The 23583-nt window shown below is 58.7% G+C and overlaps 1 protein-coding gene and 1 non-coding gene across 2 annotated transcripts in view; both read left to right on the top strand.

Annotated features, from left to right (window-relative positions):
* LOC121280008 (histone H2B.1-like) overlaps window positions 1-23583 on the top strand; it is a 151822-nt gene that overhangs the window by 101947 nt on the left and 26292 nt on the right. The gene's annotated exons all lie outside the window — the stretch shown is intronic.
* On the top strand, window positions 12032-12104 carry trnav-cac. The gene has a single exon. It is a non-coding gene; the product is annotated as a tRNA-Val (tRNA).

The following is a 23583-nucleotide window of genomic DNA, read 5'->3' as shown; positions in this document are numbered from 1 at the left end:
CTCGGGGATCACTGAAGGCACCTCCCTTGAGGTGGTGCCCGACTCAGGAACCCTCGATACCCCCGAGGTACCTTCTGGCTCATCGGGGGACTGTAGCTTTCAAAATTTAACAAATGTTAACGGGTCATTGGGTGGCGGCGAAACGGAGGGCCTTCCCGCTTCCTCCCAAACCTTAGCACCGGGCGTCCTAGTTTTAGGTCAGGAGATTGTCCTGAGCTCCCCGGACGACCCGGTGCCGGGAGGAGAGCGGGCATCAGAACTGCCGCTGCCCGCTGACCCAAAACCTTTAGAGGAGACCAGAGAGGACCCCTCTGGCCTTGATCCTGGGGGTGGGATCGAGGTACAGGTGGGGCCAGCTGGCAGCTCCGAATCAGCCCCCGTACACAATGCGGGGGAGGGGTCGGAAGCTGGAGGCGACGACCTGGAGGAGGACGGGGTGTCCGTGGTGAGCGCTGGAGATTACGCTGAGACGCTCTCAAGCGAGGCGGTGGATCCCCTGGTGCCCTCCACTGACTCCCCCCTCATCCCCCCAAGGGAACTCCGGGACTTTTTGGCGAGTCATCGTGGTCGCCGAGACAGGGTTCAGTTGGCCTTGGACTGGTGGCATTCTTTTCCGCTGGTGTTCTGGTCCACTCGCGAGGCTCTCAAGTCTCCCGAGTTGGATAGGAACGCGCGGCGGAGGGTACAAACGTTTCTCGCTGGGCTCCTGAAGGAGAGGAAGGACTAAAAAGTCCTCTTCTTTTTAATGACTTAAGGTGAAGGTTTGATGTACCTTTGACAATGAAGATGACTATAGCCAGCCTCAACATCCGCGGCAGCAGGGGCGCACAGCGCAGGTTCCAGAACTTCTCGGTCCTCAGGGACGGGAAGTATACGTTGTGCTTCCTGCAAGAAACCCATACCGTTCCGGGAGACGAAGCCACGTGGCTCCTGGAGTGGCGAGGGGGGGTCTACATGAGTCACCTAGCCTCCAATTCTGGGCGGGGTGGCTCTCTTGTTGGCCCCGCATTTTCAGCCGGAGATCTTGGGGGGTCAGGGAGCCGGTGCCAGGCCGGTTGCTGCACCTGACTGTGCGTCTGGGGGGGGCGGTGCTTCACTTTGTGAATGTGTACGCTCCCCTGGGCACGCAGCAGCAAGCGAGCTTCTTTGAAGAAGTGTCCACTCATCTCGGCTCCATCGACGCTGGCGAGTGCATCGTCCTCTGGGGGGATTTCAATTGCACCCTCGAGGTCCGGGACCGTCACAGTACCCCGCACTGCACGCGAGGTGTGAGTAAGTTGCGGGACCTTGTCAGGTCCTTCGACTTAGTGGACGTCTGGCGAAATCTCCATCCTGACTCCAGCGTGTTCACCTTTGTGTCACCTGGAATCAGAGCGTCCAGACTCGACCGCCTTTACGTTTCGAAGGCGTACGTGTCCTGCGTTCCGGCTGCTTCTATACAACAGGTTCCGTGCATGGACCACCATCTGGTGTGGGCGGAGCTCACTTCGTTCTGCGCTCGGACGGGGTCTGCGTACTGGCATTTTAATAACCTGTTGTTGGAAGACCAGCGGTTCCTGGACTCGTTCCGTCGCTTCTGGGCCGGCTGGAGAAGGAAGCGGGGAGGCTTCCCCTCCTTGAGACTATGGTGGGACGTGGGCAAGACTCACGTCCGAGTTTTCAGTCAAGAGTACGCGAAGGGGTCGACAAAGAGACGCAAATCCAGGGTCGAGGAGTTGGAGAAGGAGGTGCTCAACCTGGAGGCACGTCTCCGTCAGCCCGACGCGGACCCGGCCCTGCGGTCGGTGTACGATGAGAAGAAGGGCGCGCTGCGGGACCTGCAACTGGTCGGGTCTCGGGGCGCGTTCGTGAGGTCGCGGATCTGTTTGCTTAAGGAGATGGACCATGGCTCTCCCTTCTTCTACTCACTGGAAAAAAGGCACAGGGTCCGTAAGCAGCTCTTTACGCTGCTGGCCGACGACGGATCCCTTGTCTCGGATCCGGAGGGCATCAGGGCCATTGCCCGAGAGTACTACACTGCCCTGTTCTCTCCGGATCCGTCCAGTGAGGAAGCTTGCAGAGTTTTGTGGGAGGACCTGCTGCAGGTCGGCCCAGAGTGCGCCGGAAAGCTCGACTCCCCTATAAGTCTGGGGGAGCTGACCGGCGCACTCGACGGTCTTTCTAGGGGCAAAACACCGGGACTAGACGGGCTGACCGTGGAGTTCTTCAGGGCGTTCTGGGACGTCTTGGGGAACGACTTCGCGGGGGTCCTGGGGGAGAGCATTGCTACCAGGGAGATGCCCCTTTCGTGGCGCAGGGCCGTGATTGCCCTGCTGCCGAAGAAGGGGGATCTCCGCCTTCTTAAAAACTGGCGCCCGGTCTCCCTCCTCAGCATGGACTACAAAATCTTCGCCCGAGCCATGTCTTCTCGGCTCGGCGCCGTGCTGGACCACATGATCCACCCTGACCAGTCCTACACTGTCCCGGACCGAACCATTTATGATAACATCCATCTGGTCCGGGACATCATCCACCATTCCCAGAGGGCTGGTCTGTCGAGCGCCTTCCTGTCTCTCGATCAGGAGAAGGCGTTCGACAGGGTGGATCACGGATACTTACTCGGAACTCTGCGAGCTTTCGGGTTTGGGACGCATTTTGTCGCCCGGATCCGACTTCTGTACACCGCCGCGGAGTGTCTAGTGAAGGTTAACGGGTCCCTGACAGCGCCCCTTCGCTTTGGGAGAGGGGTACGTCAGGGCTGCCCCCTGTCTGGCCAGTTGTATTCTATTTGCGTGGAGCCTTTCCTGCGCCTCTTGCGGAGGAGGTTGTTGGGATTGGTTCTGTGCGGGCCGGGCATTGGGGTGGTCCTTTCGGCTTACGCCGATGACGTGCTCCTTATGTTTTGTGACCCTGCTGACCTGCGGAGGATGCGCGAGTGCCAGGAGGTCTACTCTGTCGCTTCTTCTGCCAGGATCAACTGGGGTAAATGTTCTGGACTCCTGGTCGGTCAGTGGCAGATGGATCCCCTACCCGAGGAGCTCAGGCCTTTCACCTGGAGCAGGACCAGCCTCCTCTACCTGGGGGTCCAGCTCTGCCCCGCTGAGGAATCCTGGCCGGCAAACTGGCAGGAACTGGAGACGAAAGTCACCGCTCGCCTGCGGCGCTGGACAGGACTGCTCCGAGTGCTATCTTACCGAGGTCGAGTTCTGGTCATAAACCAGCTGATCGCCGCCATGTTGAGGTATCGGCTGGTCACTTTGACCCCTCCCCCGGACTTTGTCACAAGAATCCAGAGATTGTTAGTCGACTTCTTCTGGGACAAAAGATTGCACTGGGTCGCTGCCGTGGTTCTGAGTATCCCGCTTAGGGAGGGTGGTCAGGCGCTAGTGTGCCTACGCACACAGGTGGCGATTTTCCGCCTTCAGACCCTGCAGCGATACCTCTACGTCGAGCCTCCTCCTAGATGGTGTGCCCTGATGACGTATTTCTTCCGTCAGGTGCACGGCCTGAATTATAACGTGCAGCTCCTGTTTATAGAACAGCTGGGCCTCGGTGGCTCCTTGCAGGCGTTGCCCGTCTTTTACCAGGACCTGATCAAAGTCTGGAAAGTGGTCGCCTCGTGATGCAGCTCTCCCCCGTCAGGAGTAGCGGCTATCGTCAGAGAGCCGCTGCTCAGGAATCCACCCCTCCGTCCTTTTCAGTGGTTGGCGGAGAGGAGGGCTGTGGCCGCAAGGCTGACCAGGATCGGGGACGTGCTGGGTGGCGGAGGACTGGGCTGGATGCTCCCGCAGGAGTTGGCACGACGCGCGTCTGTGAGTGTCCAGGTCGCAGCCGATGCCATCCAAGACCTGAGAATGGTCGTGCTCGGACCCGACGTTATTTTGGGTCTTGAGGTGGCCCAGGTGCGTGGTGGTCTTCCGTCTGAGCGTTCCCCTGTTCGGACGGAATTCCACATTGGCCCCAAGCCCTGAACCCTCCCTCGGGTGCTGGTGCCCCACAATATGAGCCGCCTCGGGGACATGGCCTCTGTGCCTTTTGGCACGGCAAAGAAGGGCTTTTTGTACGGACTGCTGCTGCACACCTTCCATTTTCTCGCCCTTGTCCGTCGACCGGACACGCCCTGGCATGCCTTGTTGCCGTCTGGCGGCGGAGGCCCCCGATGGGAGGCCCTCTACGGAGGTGTCCTCCCCCTTTCTATCGGGGACCTGGGTTGGAGGGTGTTGCATGCAGCAGTCCCTTAAAATAAGAGGATGCATAGGTTCACGGACTCTCAGGACACATGCCCTTTTTGCAGTCTTGTGGAGTCCGTGGACCATGTATACATAGGGTGTTGTAGGCTGCACTCCCTTTTTAGTTATTTGAAAAACCTTTTATTGATGTTTTGTTTGCACTTCAGCCCCATGCTCCTGATCTATGGGCACCCGGTGCGGAAGGGGGTCGGGAAGGAGGAGGACCTCCTCGTAAACCTTCTCCTGGGCCTGGCCAAGTTGGCAATTAACAGGTCCAGGCAGCGGGTGATCGACGGGGGAGTCCCGCCCGATTGTTTGTCCCTCTTCCGTGGCTACGTTCGCTGCCGGATGTCCCTGGAGAAGGAGCACGCGGTGTCTGCTGGCACTCTCGAGGCCTTCCGTGCTCGGTGGGCACAGCAGGGACTGGGGTGTTTTGTTGACCCCTTTAATCACATTTTGATTTAAAGTTTGTAAGTTTCCTTTAAACTTTGTTCTTGGTTTTACAGCTGACCTGAATTAGGGGCTGTGCCTGATTTATCCCAAATTTTGTTGATTTGGTTTTCATTTAAAAGATTATCAAGAGTTCATTTTCTTAACGATCTCGTAGAGGCAATTGTGGATTCAGTTGGTTTCCTGATACTGAGGAGAGAAGGTGTGTGGTGTTAGTGTTGCTGCTCCTCAGTGTTTCAACTGTTTCTGCTGCTGCCTTTGGGGTTGTTGTTTCTGCTGTGTGCTGCTGCTGGACCTGCACTCGAGGGTGTTTGCTGCTGCTGCTGGACCTGCACTCGAGGGTGTTTGCTGCTGCTGCTGGACCTGCACTCGAGGGTGTTTGCTGCTGCTGCTGGACCTGCACTCGAGGGTGTTTGCTGCTGCTGCTGGACCTGCACTCGCGGGTGTTTGCTGCTGCTGCTGGACCTGCACTTGAGGGTGTTTGCTGCTGCTGCTGGACCTGCACTTGAGGGTGTTTGCTGCTGCCGGACCTGCACTCGAGGGTGTTTGCTGCTGCTGGACCTGCCCGTGTGGAGTAAAGGGAGAGAGAGGGAGAGAAGAAGAACAGTTTCTGTTGTTACAGGACAGGAAGGCCAGGACTCTGTCTAAAAACAACATCCTATGTGGGTGTCCAATGTTATTGTTTGTGTAAGGTGGGGGCAATAAAGGACTGTGTTTTGTAGGGGGAGGCAAGAAGACTGCCAGAGGGGTTGGGGAAGGAAGAGAGGGAGGGTGAGTGTGTGTGCTGAAACCATCTTTCTGCCGCCCCTCCCCCAACCCAGCCCTTTTCCCCGGTAAGGCCAGCAGTAGCTAGTGAAGACATCGCCTCCCCCTGCCTGAAGAACATCAGGCCCCCACCCACCATCCATCCACCATCGAGGACACGATCCTGGATATTTACCCCTTTCCCTCCTGTGCCTCCCTGTCTTTTGCTCCTCTCCCTCCTCTCCTCTCCTGCCTAAAAGAGGGGAGGGTCTTTCTACCTCTCTCGCCCATCCCCTTTCCTCAAACAAAATGGCCAATCCTTCCCAGGGTGGGCGTGGCTCTGGCCCTAAGGCCAATTCACCATTGCCTGTGGCCGGGCCCTCGAGGGCTAATGTGGAGGCGGTTTTGTCACCGGTGGCAGGGCCTCAAAAAAAGAAAACCTATGCGGGGGTGGCTGCTTCTGCGGCTCCAGCTACTCCTGCTGCCCTGTCACCATTCCGCCTCCTCACCAGGGCCCTTGGGGTAAAGAGCTATGCTCACCTTGAAATGTCAATAGAGGCCTGCGTAAAGGCTATGGCTGGGGTCGTCGGCCCCTCAGCCATTGTTGCGGCCTCTAAAATGTATGGGAAGGCCATATTCTTCTTGAGGTCCGAGCGGGTGGTGCACCTCGCCCTGCAAAAAGGATTCACTGTGGGCGGGACTTTTCTGGCAGTGGATCCCCTTGAGGCCACCGCCCAGAGAATTATTATTTCGAACGTCCCACCTATTCTATCCAGTGAGCTCCTCCTCCCCCACCTTAATAAATTGGGGGAGGTCAGGTTGGGGGTTGCACCAATCCTGCTGGGCCTCAAAGACTCGGCCCTCCGCCACGTGTACTCCTTCCGGTGCCAGGTATTTGTCCGCTTGGCCCAGGAGGAGTGCCTGGAGGGGGTCTTTACTATCAATTTTGAGGGGACCGCCTATCGGGTATTCTGGACCGTGGAGGGCGTGCGGTGCCATGCTTGTAAGGAGGCGGGGCACGTGAGGAAGAACTGCCCCGCATCCAAGGCCACGAGCCCCACCCAAGCGGCCACAGCTGGCACCGCCCCTTCTCCCCCCACCCCCACTCCATCTCCCTCCCCGCAAGGGGAAGCGACGCCGGCGGCCACTGCCATCTCGGCTGCCGGTGAGGCGGGGGGAGAGCCCCCGTGCCGTAAGAAGGCGCGGAGGAAGACCCGCAACATGGAGGCGGCCCCTGAAACGCCCCAAAGCCACCAGACACCTGCGGGCACAGGCTCGGGGGAAAAAACATCATCCGGCCCCGGCGTCGTGTCCGCGTGTGCTCCCGGGTCCGTGGGCGCTAAGGCGCCGAGTGCTGGGCCCGGCGTCGTCCCTGCGCGTGCTCCCGGAGCCGGCGGGGAAAAGACACGGGACCCCGAGCCGGGGAATCAAACATCCAAAACCCAGAGGGTGGAGTGTCCGGGAGGGCTGGACAAGGAGGAGGGGGCCTCGGAAATGCAGGTCTCCCTAGCCCCCAGCCTGACCCGGAAGAGACGTCACGCTTCGGAGGAGGAGGTGGGTGATGCCCAAACTGAAGAAGTTGGGTGTGTCCCTTCCCCCGATGAAGAGGTGGTGGCGTCTCCACCGAGTAAAATCTCGCCCTGTCCTCTAGGGGAACTCAAAACCCCTGCACCGACTCCCACCACTGTTACCCCCGTCAACCTGCTGCAGTCCCCTGAACAGGGCCCCTCGGGGATCACTGAAGGCACCTCCCTTGAGGCGGTGCCCGACTCAGGAACCCTCGATACCCCCGAGGTACCTTCTGGCTCATCGGGGGACTGTAGCTTTCAAAATTTAACAAATGTTAACGGGTCATTGGGTGGTGGCGAAAAGGAGGGCCTTCCCGCTTCCTCCCAAACCTTAGCACCGGGTCCTAGTTTTAGGTCAGGAGATTGTCCTGAGCTCCCCGGACGACCCGGTGCCGGGAGGAGAGCGGGCATCAGAACTGCCGCTGCCCTCTGACCCAAAACCTTTAGAGGAGACCAGAGAGGACCCCTCTGGCCTTGATCCTGGGGGTGGGATCGAGGTACAGGTGGGGCCAGCTGGCAGCTCCGAATCAGCCCCCGTACTCAATGCGGGGGAGGGGTCGGAAGCTGGAGGCGACGACCTGGAGGAGGACGGGGTGTCCGTGGTGAGCGCTGGAGATTACGCTGAGTCGCTCTCAAGCGAGCCGGTGGATCCCCTGGTGCCCTCCGCTGACTCCCCCCTCATCCCCCCAAGGGAACTCCAGGACTTTTTGGCGCGTCATCGTGGTCGCCGAGACAGGGTTCAGTTGGCCTTGGACCGGTGGCATTCTTTTCCGCTGGTGTTCTGGTCCACTCGCGAGGCTCTCAAGTCTCCCGAGTTGGATAGGAACGCGCGGCGGAGGGTACAAACGTTTCTCGCTGGGCTCCTGAAGGAGAGGAAGGACTAAAAAGTCCTCTTCTTTTTAATGACTTAAGGTGAAGGTTTGATGTACCTTTGACAATGAAGATGACTATAGCCAGCCTCAACATCCGCGGCAGCAGGGGCGCACAGCGCAGGTTCCAGAACTTCTCGGTCCTAAGGGACGGGAAGTATGCGTTGTGCTTCCTGCAAGAAACCCATACCATTCCGGGAGACGAAGCCACGTGGCTCCTGGAGTGGCGAGGGGGGGGTCTACATGAGTCACCTAGCCTCCAATTCTGGCGGGGTGGCTATCTTGTTGGCCCCGCATTGTCAGCCGGAGATCTTGGGGGCCAAGGAGCCGGTGCCAGGCCGGTTGCTGCACCTGACTGTGCGTCTGGGGGGGGCGGTGCATCACTTTGTGAATGTGTACGCTCCCCTGGGCACGCAGCAGCAAGCGAGCTTCTTTGAAGAAGTATCCACTCATCTCGGCTCCATCGACGCTGGCGAGTGCATCGTTCTCGGGGGGGATTTCAATTGCACCCTCGGGGTCCGGGACCGTCACGGTACCCCGCACTGCACGCGAGGTGTGAGTAAGTTGCGGGACCTGGTCAGTTCCTTCGACTTAGTGGACGTCTGGCGAAATCTCCATCCTGACTCCAGCGTGTTCACCTTTGTGTCACCTGGAGTCGGAGCATCCAGACTTGACCGCCGTTACGTTTCGAAGGCGTACGTGTCCTGCGTTCCGGCTGCTTCTATACAGCAGGTTCCGTGCACGGACCACCGTCTGGTGTGGGCGGAGCTCACTTCGTTCTGCGCTCGGACGGGGTCCGCGTACTGGCATTTTAATAACCTGTTGTTGGAAGACCAGCGGTTCCTGGACTCGTTCCGTCGCTTCTGGGCCTGCTGGAGAAGGAAGCGGGGAGGCTTCCCCTCCTTGAGGCTATGGTGGGAATTCGGCAAGACTCACGTCCGAGTTTTCTGTCAAGAGTACGCGAAGGGGTCGACAAAGAGACGCAAATCCAGGGTCGAGGAGTTGGAGAAGGAGGTGCTCGACCTGGAGGCACGTCTCCGTCAGCCCGACGCGGACCCGGCCCTGCGGTCGGTGTACGATGAGAAGAAGGGAGCGCTGCGGGACCTGCAACTGGTCGGGTCTCGGGGCGCGTTCGTGAGGTCGCGGATCCGGTTCCTCAAGGAGATGGACCGCGGCTCCCCCTTCTTCTACTCGCTGGAAAAAAAGCATGGGGTCCGTAAGCAGCTCTTTATGCTGCTGGCCGACGACGGATCCCTTGTCTCGGATCCGGAGGGCATCAGGGACATTGCCCGAGATTACTACACTGCCCTGTTCTCTCCGGATCCGTCCGGTGAGGAGGCTTGCAGAGTTTTGTGGGAGGACCTGCCGCAGGTCGGCCCAGAGTGCGCCGGAAAGCTCGACTCCCCTATAAATCTGGGGGAGCTGACCGGCGCGCTCGACGGTCTTTCTAGGGGCAAAACACCGGGACTAGACGGGCTGACCGTGGAGTTCTTCAAGGCGTTCTGGGACGTCTTGGGGAGCGACTTCGCGGGGGTCCTGGGGGAGAGCATTGCTACCGGGGAGATGCCCCTTTCGTGGCGCAGGGCCGTGATTGCCCTGCTGCCGAAGAAGGGGGATCTCCGCCTTCTAAAAAACTGGCGCCCGGTCTCCCTCCTCAGCACGGACTACAAAATCTTTGCCCGAGCCATGTCTTCTCGGCTCGGCGCCGTGCTGGACCACATGATCCACCCTGACCAGTCCTACACTGTCCCGGACCGAACCATTTATGATAACATCCATCTGGTCCGGGACATCATCCACCATTCCCAGAGGGCTGGTCTGTCGAGCGCCTTCCTGTCTCTCGATCAGGAGAAAGCGTTCGACAGGGTGGATCACAAATACTTACTCGGAACTCTGCGAGCTTTCGGGTTCAGGACGCATTTTGTCACCCGGATCCGACTTCTGTACACCGCCGCGGAGTGTCTAGTGAAGGTTAACGGGTCCCTGACGGCGCCCCTTCACTTTGGGAGAGGGGTACGTCAGGGCTGCCCCCTGTCTGGCCAGTTGTATTCTATTTGCGTGGAGCCTTTCCTGCGCCTCTTGCGGAGGAGGTTGTCGGGATTGGTTCTGCGCGGGCCGGGCATCGGGGTGGTCCTTTCGGCTTATGCCGATGACGTGCTCCTTATATTTAGTGACCCGGCTGACCTGCGGAGGATGCGCGAGTGCCAGGAGGTCTACTCTGCTGCTTCTTCTGCCAGGATCAACTGGGGTAAATGTTCTGGACTCCTGGTCGGTCAGTGGCAGATGGATCCCCTACCCGAGGAGCTCAGGCCTTTCACCTGGAGCAGGACCAGCCTCCTCTACCTGGGGGTCCATCTCTGCCCCGCTGAGGAATCCTGGCCGGCAAACTGGCAGGAACTGGAGACGAAAGTCACCGCTCGCCTGCGGCGCTGGACAGGACTGCTCCGAGTGCTATCTTACCGAGGTCGAGTTCTGGTCATAAACCAGCTGATCGCCGCCATGTTGAGGTATCGGCTGGTCACTTTGACCCCTCCCCCGGACTTTGTCACAAGAATCCAGAGATTGTTAGTCGACTTCTTCTGGGACAAAAGATTGCACTGGGTTGCTGCCGAGGTTCTGAGTCTCCCGCTTAGGGAGGGTGGTCAGGCGCTAGTGTGCCTACGCACACAGGTGGCGACTTTCCGCCTTCAGACCCTGCAGCGATACCTCTACGTCGAGCCTCCTCCTAGATGGTGTGCCCTGATGACATATTTCTTCCGTCAGGTGCACGGCCTGAATTATGACGTGCAGCTCCTGTTTATAGAACAGCTGGGCCTCGGTGGCTCCTTGCAGGCGTTGCCCGTCTTTTACCAGGACCTGATCAAAGTCTGGAAAGTGGTCGCCTCGCGACGCAGCTCTCTCCCGTCAGGAGTAGCGGCTATCGTCAGAGAGCCGCTGCTCAGGAATCCGCCCCTCCGTCCTTTTCAGTGGTTGGCGGAGAGGAGGGCTGTAGCCGCAGGGGTGACCAGGATCGGGGACGTGCTGGGTGGCGGAGGACTGGGCTGGATGCTCCCGCAGGAGTTGGCGCAACGCGCGTCTGTGAGTGTCCAGGTCGCAGCCGATGCCATCCAAGACCTGAGAACGGTCGTGCTCGGACCCGACGTTATTTTGGGTCTTGAGGTGGCCCAGGTGCGCGGTGGTCTTCCGCCTGAACGTTCCCCTGTTCGGACGGAATTCCACATTGGCCCCAAGCCCCGAACCCTCCCTCGGGTGCTGGTGCCCCGCAATATGAGCCGCCTCGGGGACATGCCCTCTGTGCCTTTTGGCACGGCAAAGAGGGGCTTTTTGTACAGACTGCTGCTGCACACCTTCCATTTTCTCGCCCTTGTCCGTCGACCGGACACGCCCTGGCGTGCCTTGTTGCCATCCGGCGGCGGAGGCCCCCGATGGGAGGCCCTCTACGGAGGTGTCCTCCCCCTTTCTATCGGGGACCTGGGTTGGAGGGTGTTGCATGCAGCAGTCCCTTAAAATAAGAGGATGCATAGGTTCACGGACTCTCAGGACACGTGCCCTTTTTGCGGTCTTGTGGAGTCCGTGGACCATGTATACGTACGGTGTTGTAGACTGCACTCCCTTTTTAGTTATTTGAAAAACCTTTTATTGATGTTTTGTTTGCACTTCAGCCCCACGCTCCTGATCTATGGGCACCCGGTGCGGAAAGGGGTCGGGAAGGAGGAGGACCTCCTCGTGAACCTGCTCCTGGGCCTGGCCAATTTGGCCATTAACAGGTCCAGGCAGCGGGCGATCGACGGGGGAGTCCCGCCCAATTGTTTGTCCCACTTCCGCGGCTACGTTCGCTGCCGGATGTCCCTGGAGAAGGAGCACGCGGTGTCTGCTGGCACTCTCGAGGCCTTCCATGCTCGGTAGGCACCACGGGGACTGGGGTGTTTTGTTGACCCCTTTAATCACATTTTGATTTAAAGTTTGTAAGTTTCCTTTAAACTTTGTCCTTGGTTTTACAGCTGACCTGAATTAGGGGCTGTGCCTGATTTATCCCAATTTTGTTGATTTGGTTTTCATTTAAAAGATTATCAAGAGTTCAAATCTCACAATAGCATACTATGAAACAATGTAACTTCATCTGAATAGGAACAGATGGAAATGTGTTTGTACTCAAAAGATTTACAGCACTGGTGGTGTCATTATTACAGGAGTTTCCATAGTGTAGTGGTTATCATGTTCACCTCACACGCGAAAAGTCCCTGGTTCGATCCTGGGTGGAAACATCATGTGACAATCTTGTATTTCTCCCTCAAGTTACCTCTACAATGTTTACGCCACAATTTACACTTGGCCTAAATAGCCAAATGGTTATGATACTGGGCTTGTAACCCCAAGATCAAGAGTTCAAATCTCACCATGGCAAACTATGAAACAATGTAACTTCATCTAAAACAGATGGAAATGGGTTTGTACTCGTAAGAGTTACTTTATAAACCCCCCAAACACATGGAAAAACCGGCTCGGGGGAAAAAACATCATCCGGCCCCGGCGTCGTGTCTGCGTGTGCTCCCGGGTCCGTGGGCGCTAAGGCGCCAAGTGCTGGGCCCGGCATCGTCCCTGCACGTGCTCCCGGGGGCGGCGGGGAAAAGACGCGGGACCCGGAGCCAGTGAAACAAACATTGAAAACCCAGAGGGTGGAGTGTCTGGGAGGGCTGGACAAGGAGGAGGGGGCCTCGGAAATGGAGGTCTCCCTAGCCCCCAGCCTGACCCGGAAGAGACGTCACGCTTCGGAGGAGGAAGTGGGTGACGCCCAAACTGAAGAAGTTGGGCGTGTCCCTTCCCCTGATGATGAGGTGGTGGCGTCTCCACCCAGTAAAACCTCTCCCTGCCCTCTGGGGGAACCCAAAACCCCTACCCCTATCACTGTTCCCCCAACCAGTCTGCTGCAGTCCCCTGAACAGGGCCCCTCGGGGGTCACTGACGGCACCTCCCTTGAGGTGGTGTCCGACTCCAGGGCACTCAATACCCCCGAGGTACCTTCTGGCTCGTTGGGGGACTGCAGATTTGAAATTTTTAAAAATGTTAATGGGTCATTGTGTGGCGGCGAAAAGGAGGGCCTTCCTGCTCCCTCCCAAACTTTGACACCGGGCGTCCTATGTTTAGGTCAGGAGCTTGTCCTGAGCTCCCCGGACGACCTGGTGCCGGGAGGAGAGCGGGCATCAGAACTGCCGCTGCCCTCTGGCCCGAAAAGTATAGAGGATACCTGAGAGGACTCCTCTGGCCTTGATCCTGGGGGTGGGATCGAGGCACAGATAGAGCCAGCTGGCAGCTCCGAATCAGCCCCCGTACTCAATGCGGGGGAGGGGTCGGAAGCTGGAGGCGACGACCCGGAGGAGGACGGGCTGTCGGTGGTGTGCGTTGGGGATTACGCGGAGTCACTCTCAAGCGAGGCGGTGGATCCCCTGGTGCCCTCCACTGACTCCCCCCTCCTCCCCCCAAGGGAACTCCGGGACTTTTTGTCGGGGCACCGTGGTTGCCGAGACAGGGTTCAGTTGGCCTTGGACCGGTGGCATTCGTTTCTGCTGGTGTTCTGGTCCACTCGCGAGGCTCTCATGTCTCCCGAGTTGGATAGGAACGCGCGGCGGAGGGTACAAACGTTTCTCGCTGGGCTCCTGAAGGAGAGGAAGGACTAAAAAGTCCTCTTCTTCTTTTTAATTACTTAAGGTGAAGGTTTGATGTACCTTTGACAATGAAGACGACTATAGCCAGCCTCAATATCTGCGGCAGCAGGGGTGCACAGCGCAGGTTCCAGAACTTCTCGGTCCTCAGGGACGGGAAGTATGCGTTGTGCTTCCTGCAAGAAACCCATACCATTCCGGGAGACGAAGCCACGTGGCTCCTGGAGTGGCGAGGGGGGGTCTACATGAGTCACCTAGCCTCCAATTCTGGCGGGGTGGCTATCTTGTTGGCCCAGCATTTTCAGCCGGAGATCTTGGGGGTCAAGGAGCCGGTGCCAGGCCGGTTGCTGCACCTGACTGTGCGTCTGGGGGGGGCGGTGCTTCATCTTGTGAATGTGTACGCTCCCCTGGGCACGCAGCAGCAAGCGAGCTTCTTTGAAGAAGTGTCCACTCATCTCGGCTCTATCGACGCTGGCATCGTCCTCGGGGGGGATTTCAATTGCACCCTCAGGGTCCGGGACCGAGACGATACCCCGCACTGCACGCGAGGTGTGAGTAAGTTGCGGGACCTGGTCAGGTCCTTCGACTTAGTGGACGTCTGGCGAAATCTCCATCCTGACTCCAGCGTGTTCACCTTTGTGTCACCTGGAGTCGGAGCGTCCAGACTCGACCATCTTTACGTTTCGAAGGCATACGTGTCCTGCGTTCCGGCTGCTTCTATACAGCAGTTTCCGTGCACAGACCACCGTCTGGTGTGGGCGGAGCTCACTTCGTTCTGCGCTCGGACGGGGTCCGCATACTGGCATTTTAATAACCTGTTGTTGGAGGACCAGCAGTTCCTGGACTCGTACCGTCGTTTCTGGGCCGGCTGGAGAAGGAAGCGGGGAGGCTTCCCCTCCTTGAGGCTATGGTGGGACGTGGGCAAGACCCACGTCCGAATTTTCTTTCAAGAGTACGCGAAGAGGTCGACAAAGAGGCGCAAATCCAGGGTCGAGGAGTTGGAGAAGGAGGTGCTCGACCTGGAGGCTCGTCTCCATCAGCCTGACGCGGACCCGGCCCTGCGGTCGGTGTACGATGAGAAGAAGGGCACGCTGCGGGACCTGCAACTGGTCGGGTCTCGGGGCGCATTCGTGAGGTCGCGGATCCGGTTCCTCAAGGAGATGGACCGCGGCTCCCCCTTCTACTCACTGGAAAAAAGGCACGGGGTCCGTCAGCAGCTCTTTACACTGCGGGCCGACGACGGATCCCTTGTCTCGGATCCGGAGGGCATCAGGGCCATTGCCCGAGATTACTACACTGCCCTGTTCTCTCCGGATCCGTCCAGCGAGGACGCTTGCGGTGTTCTGTGGGAGGACCTGACGCAGGTCGGCCCGGAGTGCGCCGGAAAGCTTCACTCCCCTATAAGTCTGGGGGAGCTGACCGGCGCACTCGATGGTTTTTCTAGCGGCAAAACACCGGGACTAGACGGGCTGACCGTGGAGTTCTTCAGGGCGTTCTGGGACGTCTTGGGGAGCGACTTCGCGGGGGTGCTGGGGGAGAGCATTGCTACCGGGGAGATGCCCCTTTCGTGGCGCAGGGCCGTGATTGCCCTGCTGCCGAAGAAGGGGGATCTCCGCCTTCTTAAAAACTGGCGCCCGGTCTCCCTCCTCAGCATGGACTACAAAATCGTCGCCTGAGCCATGTCTTCTCGGCTCGGCACCGTGCTGGACCACATGATCCACCCTGACCAGTCCTACACCGTCCCGGACCGAACCATTTATGATAACATCCATCTGGTCCGGGACATCATCCACCATTCCCAGAGGGCTGGTCTGTCGAGCGCCTTCCTGTCTCTCGATCAGGAGAAGGTGTTCGACAGGGTGGATCACGGATACTTACTCGGAACTCTGCGAGCGTTCGGTTTCGGGACGCATTTTGTCTCCCGGATCCGACTTCTGTACACCGCCGCGGAGTGTCTAGTGAAGGTTAACGGGTCCCTGACGGCGCCCCTTCGCTTTGGGAGAGGGGTACGTCAGGGCTGCCCCCTGTCTGGCCAGTTGTATTCTATTTGCGTGGAGCCTTTCCTGCGCCTCTTGCAGAGGAGGTTGTCGGGATTGGTTCTGCGCGGGCCGGGCATCGGGGTGGTCCTTTCGGCTTACGCCGATGACGTGCTCCTTATGTTTAGTGAACCGGCTGACCTGCGGAGGAAGCACGAGTGCCAGTAGGTCTACTCTGCCGCTTCTTCTGCCAGGATCAACTGGGGTAAATGTTCTGGACTCCTGGTCGGTCAGTGGCAGATGGATCCCCTACCCGAGGAGCTCAGGCCTTTCACCTGGAGCAGGACCAGCCTCCTCTACCTGGGGGTCCAGCTCTGCCCCGCTGAGGAATCCTGGCCGGCAAACTGGCAGGAACTGGAGACGAAAGTCACCGCTCGCCTGCGGCGCTGGACAGGACTGCTCCAAGTGCTATCTTACCGAGGTCGAGTTCTGGTCATAAACCAGCTGATCGCCGCCATGTTGTGGTATCGGCTGGTCACTTTGACCCCTCCCCCGGACTTTGTCACAAGAATCCTGAGATTGTTAGTCGACTTCTTCTGGGACAAAAGATTGCACTGGGTCGCTGCCGAGGTTCTGAGTCTCCCGCTTAGGGAGGGTGGTCAGGCGCTAGTGTGCCTACGCACACAGGTGGCGACTTTCCGCCTTCAGACCCTGCAGCGATACCTCTACGTCAAGCCTCCTCCTAGATGGTGTGCCCTGATGACGTATTTCTTCCGTCAGGTGCACGGCCTGAATTATGACGTGCAGCTCCTGTTTATAGAACAGCTGGGCCTCGGTGGCTCCTTGCAGGCGTTGCCCGTCTTTTACCAGGACCTGATCAAAGTCTGGAAAGTGGTCGCCTCGCGACGCAGCTCTCCCCCGTCAGGAGTAGCGGCTATTGTCAGAGAGCCGCTGCTCAGGAATCCGCCCCTCCGTCCTTTTCAGTGGTTGGCGGAGAGGAGGGCTGTAGCCGCAGGGGTGACCAGGATCGGGGACGTGCTGGGTGGCGGAGGACTGGGCTGGATGCTCCCGCAGGAGTTGCCGCGACGCGCGTCTGTGAGTGTCCAGGTCGCAGCCGATGCCATCCAAGACCTGAGAACGGTCGTGCTCGGACCCGACGTTATTTTGGGTCTTGAGGTGGCCCAGGTGCGCGGTGGTCTTCCGTCTGAGCGTTCCCCTGTTCGGACAGAATTCCACATTGGCCCCAAGCCCCGAACCCTCCCTCGGGTGCTGGTGCCCCGCAATATGAGCCACCTCGGGGACATGCCCTCTGTGCCTTTTGGCATGGCAAAGAGGGGCTTTTTGTACGGACTGCTGCTGCACACCTTCCATTTTCTCGCCCTTGTCCGTCGACCGGACACGCCCTGGCGTGCCTTGTTGCCATCCGGCGGCGGAGGCCCCCGATGGGAGGCCCTCTACGGAGGTGTCCTCCCCCTTTCTATCGGGGACCTGGGTTGGAGGGTGTTGCATGCAGCAGTCCCTTATAATAAGAGGATGCATAGGTTCATGGACTCTCAGGACACATGCCCTTTTTGCGGTCTTGTGGAGTCCGTGGACCATGTATACATAGGGTGTTGTAGGCTGCACTCCCTTTTTAGTTATTTGAAAAACCTTTTATTGATGTTTTGTTTGCACTTCAGCCCCACGCTCCTGATCTATGGGCACCCGGTGCGGAAAGGGGTTGGGAAGGAGGAGGACCTCCTCGTGAACCTGCTCCTGGGCCTGGCCAAGTTGGCCATTAACAGGTCCAGGCAGCGGGCGATCGACGGGGGAGTCCCGCCCGATTGTTTGTCCCTCTTCTGTGGCTACGTTCGCTGCCGGATGTCCCTGGAGAGGGAGCACACTGTGTCTGCTGGCACTCTCGAGGCCTTCCGTGCTCGGTGGGCACCGCGGGGACTGGGGTGTTTTGTTGACCCCTTTAATCACATTTTGATTTAAAGTTTGTAAGTTTCCTTTAAACTTTGTTCTTGGTTTTACAGCTGACCTGAATTAGGGGCTGTGCCTGATTTATCCCAATTTTGTTGATTTGGTTTTCATTTAAAAGATTATCAAGAGTTCATCTTCTTAACGATCTCGTGGAAGCAATTGTGGATTCAGTTTGTTTCCTGATACTGAGGAGAGAAGATGTGTGGTGTTGCTGCTCCTCAGTGTTTCAACTGTTTCTGCTGCTGCTTTTGGGGTTGCTTCTGCTGTGTGCTGCTGCTGCCCCTGCACTCGAGGGTGTTTGCTGCTGCTGCTGGACCTGCACTCGAGGGTGTTTGCTGCTGGACCTGCACTCGAGGGTGTTTGCTGCTGGACCTGCACTCGAGGGTGTTTGCTGCTGGACCTGCACTCGAGGGTGTTTGCTGCTGCTGCTGCTGGACCTGCACTCGAGGGTGTTTGCTGCTGGACCTGCACTTGAGGGTGTTTGCTGCTGCTGCTGCTGGACCTGCACTTGAGGGTGTTTGCTGCTGCTGCAGCTGCTGCTGGACCTGCCCCTGTGGAGCAAAAGGAGAGAGAGGGAGAGAAGAAGAACAGCTTCTGTTGCTGCTGCAGGACAGGAAGGCCAGGAGGCCAGGACTGTGTCTAGAAACAACATCCTAGGTCGGTGTCCAAAATTATTGTTTGTGTAAGGTGGGGGCAATAAAGGACTGTGTTTTGTAGGGGGAGGAAAGAAGACTGCAGGAAGGTTTGGGAAAGGGAGGGGGGTGTGTGTGCGTGTGGTTAAAACCACCTTTCTGCTCCCCCCCCCCCCCACCCCGGCCCCACCCAGCCCTTTCCCAGCAAGGCCAGCGGTTGCTGGTGAAGACATCGCCTCCCCCTGCAAGAAGATCATCAGGCCCCCACCCAACTTTCCACCTTTCACTGGAGACACCCACCTGGACTTTTCCCTTTTCCCTCCAGTGCCTCCCTGTCCTTCACTCCTCTCCCTCCTCTCCTGTGTAAAAGAGGGGAGGTTATTTCAACCTTTCTCCCCCCCTCCCCTCCCTGGGGAGAAAATATATATTTAAAAAAAAACAACAAACAAACAATATATATAATATATATATATATATTTAAAAAAAAACATAAAAAATGGCCAATCCTTCCCAGGGTGGGCGTGGCTCTGGCCCTAAGGCCAGTTCAACATCTCCTGTGGCCGGGCCCTCGAGGGCTAATGTGGAGGCGGCTTTGTCACCGATGGCAGGGCCTACAAAAAAGACCTATGCAGGGGTGGTTGCTTCTGCAGCTCCTGCTGCCCTGTCGCCATTCCGTCTCCTCACCAGGGCCCTCGGGGTAAAATGCTACGCTCACCCTGAGATGACTATTGAGGCCTGCGTAAAGGCTATGGCTGGGGTCGTCGGCACCTCAGCCATTGTCGCGGCCTCAAAGATGTATGGGAGGGCCATCTTTTCTTGAGGTCCGAGCGGGCGGTGCAACTCGCCCTGCAGAAGGGGCTCACTGTGGGCGGGACTTTTCTGGCGGTGGATCCCCTTGAGGCCACCGCCCAGAAGATTGTTATTTCATATGTCCCGCCCTTTATACCATGTGAGCTCCTCCTCCCCCACCTTAATAAGCTGGGGGAGGTCAGGTCAGGGGTTGCGCCAGTCCTGCTCGGCCTCAAAGACTCGGCCCTCCGCCACGTGTACTCCTTCCGGCGCCAAGTTTTCGTCCGCTTGGCCCGGGAGGAGTGCCTGGAGGGGGCCTTCTCGGTTAATTTTGAGGGGACCACCTATCGGGTCTTCTGGACCGCGGAGGGCGTGCGGTGCCATGCCTGTAAGGAGGTGGGGCACGTAAGAAAGAACTGCCCCGCCTCCAAGGCCACGAGCCCCACCCAAGCGGCCGCGGCTGGCACCGCCCCTTCTCCCCCCGCCACCACTCCATCTCCCTCCCCACAAGGGGAAGCGACCCCGGCAGCAGCTGCCATCTCGGCTGCCGGTGAGGCGGGGGGAGAGCCCCCGCGCCGTAAGGAGGCGCGGTGGAAGACCCGAAATTTTGAGGCGGCCCGTGAAACGCCCCAAACCCCCCAAACACATGGAAAAACCAGCTCGGGGGAAAAAACATCATCCGGCCCCGGCGTCGTGTCCGTGTGTCCTCCCGGGTCCGTGGGCGCTAAGGCGCCAAGTGCTGGGCCCGGCGTCGTCCCTGCACGTGCTCCCGGGAAAAGACGCGGGACCCCGAGCCGGGGAAACAAACATTGAAAACCCAGAGGGTGGAGTGTCCGGGAGGGCTGGACAAGGAGGAGGGGGCCTCGGAAATGGAGGTCTCCCTAGCCCCCAGCCTGACCCGGAAGAGACGTCACGCTTCGGAGGAGGAAGTGGGCGATGCCCAAACTGAAGAAGTTGGGCGTGTCCCTTCCCCTGATGAAGAGGTGGTGGTGTCTCCACCCAGTAAAACCTCGCCCTGCCCTCTGGGGGAACCCAAAACCCCTACCCCTACCACTGTTCCCCCTACCAGTCTGCTGCAGTCCCCTGAACAGGGCCCCTCGGGGGTCACTGAAGGCACCTCCCTTGAGGTGGTGTCCGTCTCCAGTGCACTTAACACCCCCGAGGTACCTTCTGGCTTGTTGGGGGACTGCAGATTTGAAATTTTTAAAAATGTTAATGGGTCATTGCGTTGTGGCGAAAAGGAGGACCTTCCTGCTCCCTCCCAAACCTTGACACCGGGCGTCCTGTGTTTAGGTCAGGAGCTTGTCCTGAGCTCCCCGGACGACCCGGTGCCGGGAGGAGAGCGGGCATCAGAACTGCCGCTGCCCTCTGGCCCAAAAGGTTTAGAGGAGACCAGAGAGGACTCCTCTGGCCTTGATCCTGGGGGTGGGATCGAGGCACAGATAGAGCCAGCTGGCAGCTCCGAATCAGCCCCCGTAATCAATGCGGGGGAGGGGTCGGAAGCTGAAGGTGACGACCCAGAGGAGGACGGGGTGTCGGTGGTGAGCGTTGGGGATTACGCGGAGTCGCTCTCAAGCGAGGCGGTGGATCCCCTGGTGCCCTCCACTGACTCCCCCCTCATCCCCCCAAGGGAACTCCGGGACTTTTTGTCGGGCACCGCGGTTGCCGAGACAGGGTTCAGTTGGCCTTGAACCGGTGGCATTCGTTTCCACTGGTGTTCTGGTCCACTCGCGAGGCTCTCAAGTCTCCCGAGTTGGATAGGAACGCGCGGCGGAGGGTACAAACGTTTCTCGCTGGGCTCCTGAAGGAGAGAAAGGACTAAAAAGTCCTCTTCTTCTTTTTAATGACTTAAGGTGAAGGTTTGATGTACCTTTGACAATGAAGACGACTATAGCCAGCCTCAACATCCGCGGCAGCAGGGGCGCACAGCGCAGGTGCCAGAAATTCTCGGTCCTCAGGGACGGGAAGTATGCGTTGTGCTTCCTGCAAGAAACCCATACCGTTCCGGGAGACGAAGCCACGTGGCTCCTGGAGTGGCGAGGGGGGGTCTACATGAGTCACCTAGCCTCCAATTCTGGCGGGGTGGCTATCTTGTTGGCCCCGCATTTTCAGCCGGAGAACTTGGGGGTCAAGGAGCCGGTGCCAGGCCGGTTGCTGCACCTGACTGTGCGTCTGGGGGGGGCGGTGCTTCACTTTGTGAATGTGTACGCTCCCCTGGGCACGCAGCAGCAAGCGAGCTTCTTTGAAGAAGCAACCACTCATCTCGGCTCCATCGACGCTGGCGAGTGCATCGTCCTCGGGGGGATTTCAATTGCACCCTCGGGGTCCGGGACCGTCACGGTACCCCGCACTGCACGCGAGGTGTGAGTAAGTTGCGGGACCTGGTCAGGTCCTTCGACTTAGTGGACGTCTGGCGAAATCTCCATCCTGACTGCAGCGTGTTCACCTTTGTGTCACCTGGAGTCGGAGCGTCCAGACTCGACCATCTTTACGTTTCAAAGGCGTACGTGTCCTGCGATCCGGCTGCTTCTATACAGCAGTTTCCGAGCACGTACCACCGTCTGGTGTGGGCGGAGCTCACTTCGTTCTGCACTCGGACGGGGTCCGCGTACTGGCATTTTAATAACCTGTTGTTGGAGGACCAGCGGTTCCTGGACTCGTTCCGTCGCTTCTGGGCAGGCTGGAGAAGGAAGCGGGGAGGCTTCCCCTCCTTGAGGCTATGGTGGGACGTGGGCAAGACCCACATCCGAGTTTTCTGTCAAGAGTACGCGAAGGGGTCGACAAAGAGATGCAAATCCAGGGTCGAGGAGTTGGAGGAGGTGCTCAACCTGGAGGCACGTCTCCGTCAGCCCGACGTGGACCCGGCCCTGCAGTCGGTGTACGATGAGAAGAAGGGCGCGCTGCGGGACCTGCAACTGGTCGGGTCTCGGGGCGCGTTCGTGAGGTCGCGGATCTGTTTCCTTAAGGAGATGGTCCGTGGCTCCCCTTTCTTCTACTCGCTGGAAATAAGGCACGGGGTCCGTCAGCAGCTCTTTACGCTGCTGGCCGACGACGGATCCCTTGTCTCGGATCCGGAGGGCATCAGGGCCATTGCCCGAGATTACTACACTGCCCTGTTCTCTCCGGATCCATCCAGTGAGGAAGCTTGCAGAGTTTTGTGGGAGGAGCTGCCGCAGGTCGGCCCGGAGTGCGCCGGAAAGCTCGACTCCCCTATAAGTCTGGGGGAGCTGACCGGCTCACTCGACGGTCTTTCTAGGGGCAAAACCCCGGGACTAGATGGGCTGACCGTGGAGTTCTTCAGGGCGTTCTAGGACGTCTTGGGGAGCGACTTCGCGGGGGTCCTGGGGAAGAGCATTGCTACCGGGGAGATGCCCCTTTCTTGGCGCAGGGCCGTGATTGCCCTGCTGCCGAAGAAGGGGTATCTCCGCCTTCTTAAAAACTGGCGCCCGGTCTCCCTCCTCAGCACGGACTACAAAATCTTTGCCCGAGCCATGTCTTCTCGGCTCGGCACTGTGCTGGACCACATGATCCACCCTGACCAGTCCTACACCGAACCATTTGTCATAACATCCATCTGGTCCGGGACATCATCCACCATTCCCAGAGGGCTGGTCTGTTGAGCGCCTTCCTGTCTCTCGATCAGGAGAAGGCGTTCGACAGGGTGGATCACGGATACTTACTCGGAACTCTGCGAGCGTTCGGTTTCGGGATGCATTTTGTCGCCCGGATCCAACTTCTGTAAACCGCCGCGGAGTGTCTAGTGAAGGTTAACGGGTCCCTGACGGCGCCCCTTCACTTTGGGAGAGGGGTACGTCAGGGCTGCCCCTGTCTGGCAAGTTGTATTCTATTCGCGTGGAGCCTTTCCTGCGTCTCTTGCGGAGGAGGTTGTCGGGATTGGTTCTGCGGGGGCCGGGCATCGGCGTTGGTCCTTTCGGCTTACGCCGATGACGTGCTCCTTATGTTTAGTGACCCTGCTGACCTGCGGAGGATGCGCGAGTGCCAGGAGGTCTACTCTGCCGCTTCTTCTGCCAGGATCAACTGGGGTAAATGTTCTGGACTCCTGGTCGGTCAATGGCAGATGGATCCCCAACCCGAGGATCTCAGGCCTTTCACCTGGAGCAGGACCAGCCTCTTCTACCTGGGGGTCCATCTCTGCCCCGCTGAGGAATCCTGGCCGGCAAACTGGCAGGAACTGGAGACGAAAGTCACCGCTCGCCTACGGCGCTGGACAGGACTGCTCCGAGTGCTATCTTACCGAGGTCGAGTTCTGGTCATAAACCAGCTGATCGCCGCCATGTTGTAGTATCGGTTGGTCACTTTGACCCCTCCCCCGGACTTTGTCACAAGAATCCAGAGATTGTTAGTCGACTTCTTCTGGGACAAAAGATTGCACTGGGTCGCTGCCGAGGTTCTGAGTCTCCCGCTTAGGGAGGGTGGTCAGGCGCTAGTGTGCCTACGCACACAGGTGGCGACTTTCCGCCTTCAGACCCTGCAGCAATACGTCTACGTCGAGCCTCCTCCTAGATGGTGTGCCCTGACGACGTATTTCTTCCGTCAGGTGCACGGCCTGAATTATGACGTGCAGCTCCTGTTTATAGAACAGCTGGGCCTCGGTGGCTCCTTGCAGGCGTTGCCCATCTTTTACCAGGACCTGATCAAAGTCTGGAAAGTGGTCGCCTCGCGACGCAGCTCTCCCCCGTCAGGAGTAGCGGCTATTGTCAG

Source organism: Carcharodon carcharias, chromosome 7 (assembly GCF_017639515.1).
Source record: "Carcharodon carcharias isolate sCarCar2 chromosome 7, sCarCar2.pri, whole genome shotgun sequence".
NCBI classification, from domain to species: Eukaryota; Metazoa; Chordata; class Chondrichthyes; order Lamniformes; family Lamnidae; genus Carcharodon; species Carcharodon carcharias.
Note: the sequence above shows the minus strand (reverse complement) of the source record. Positions and strands in the feature narration are given on the sequence as shown.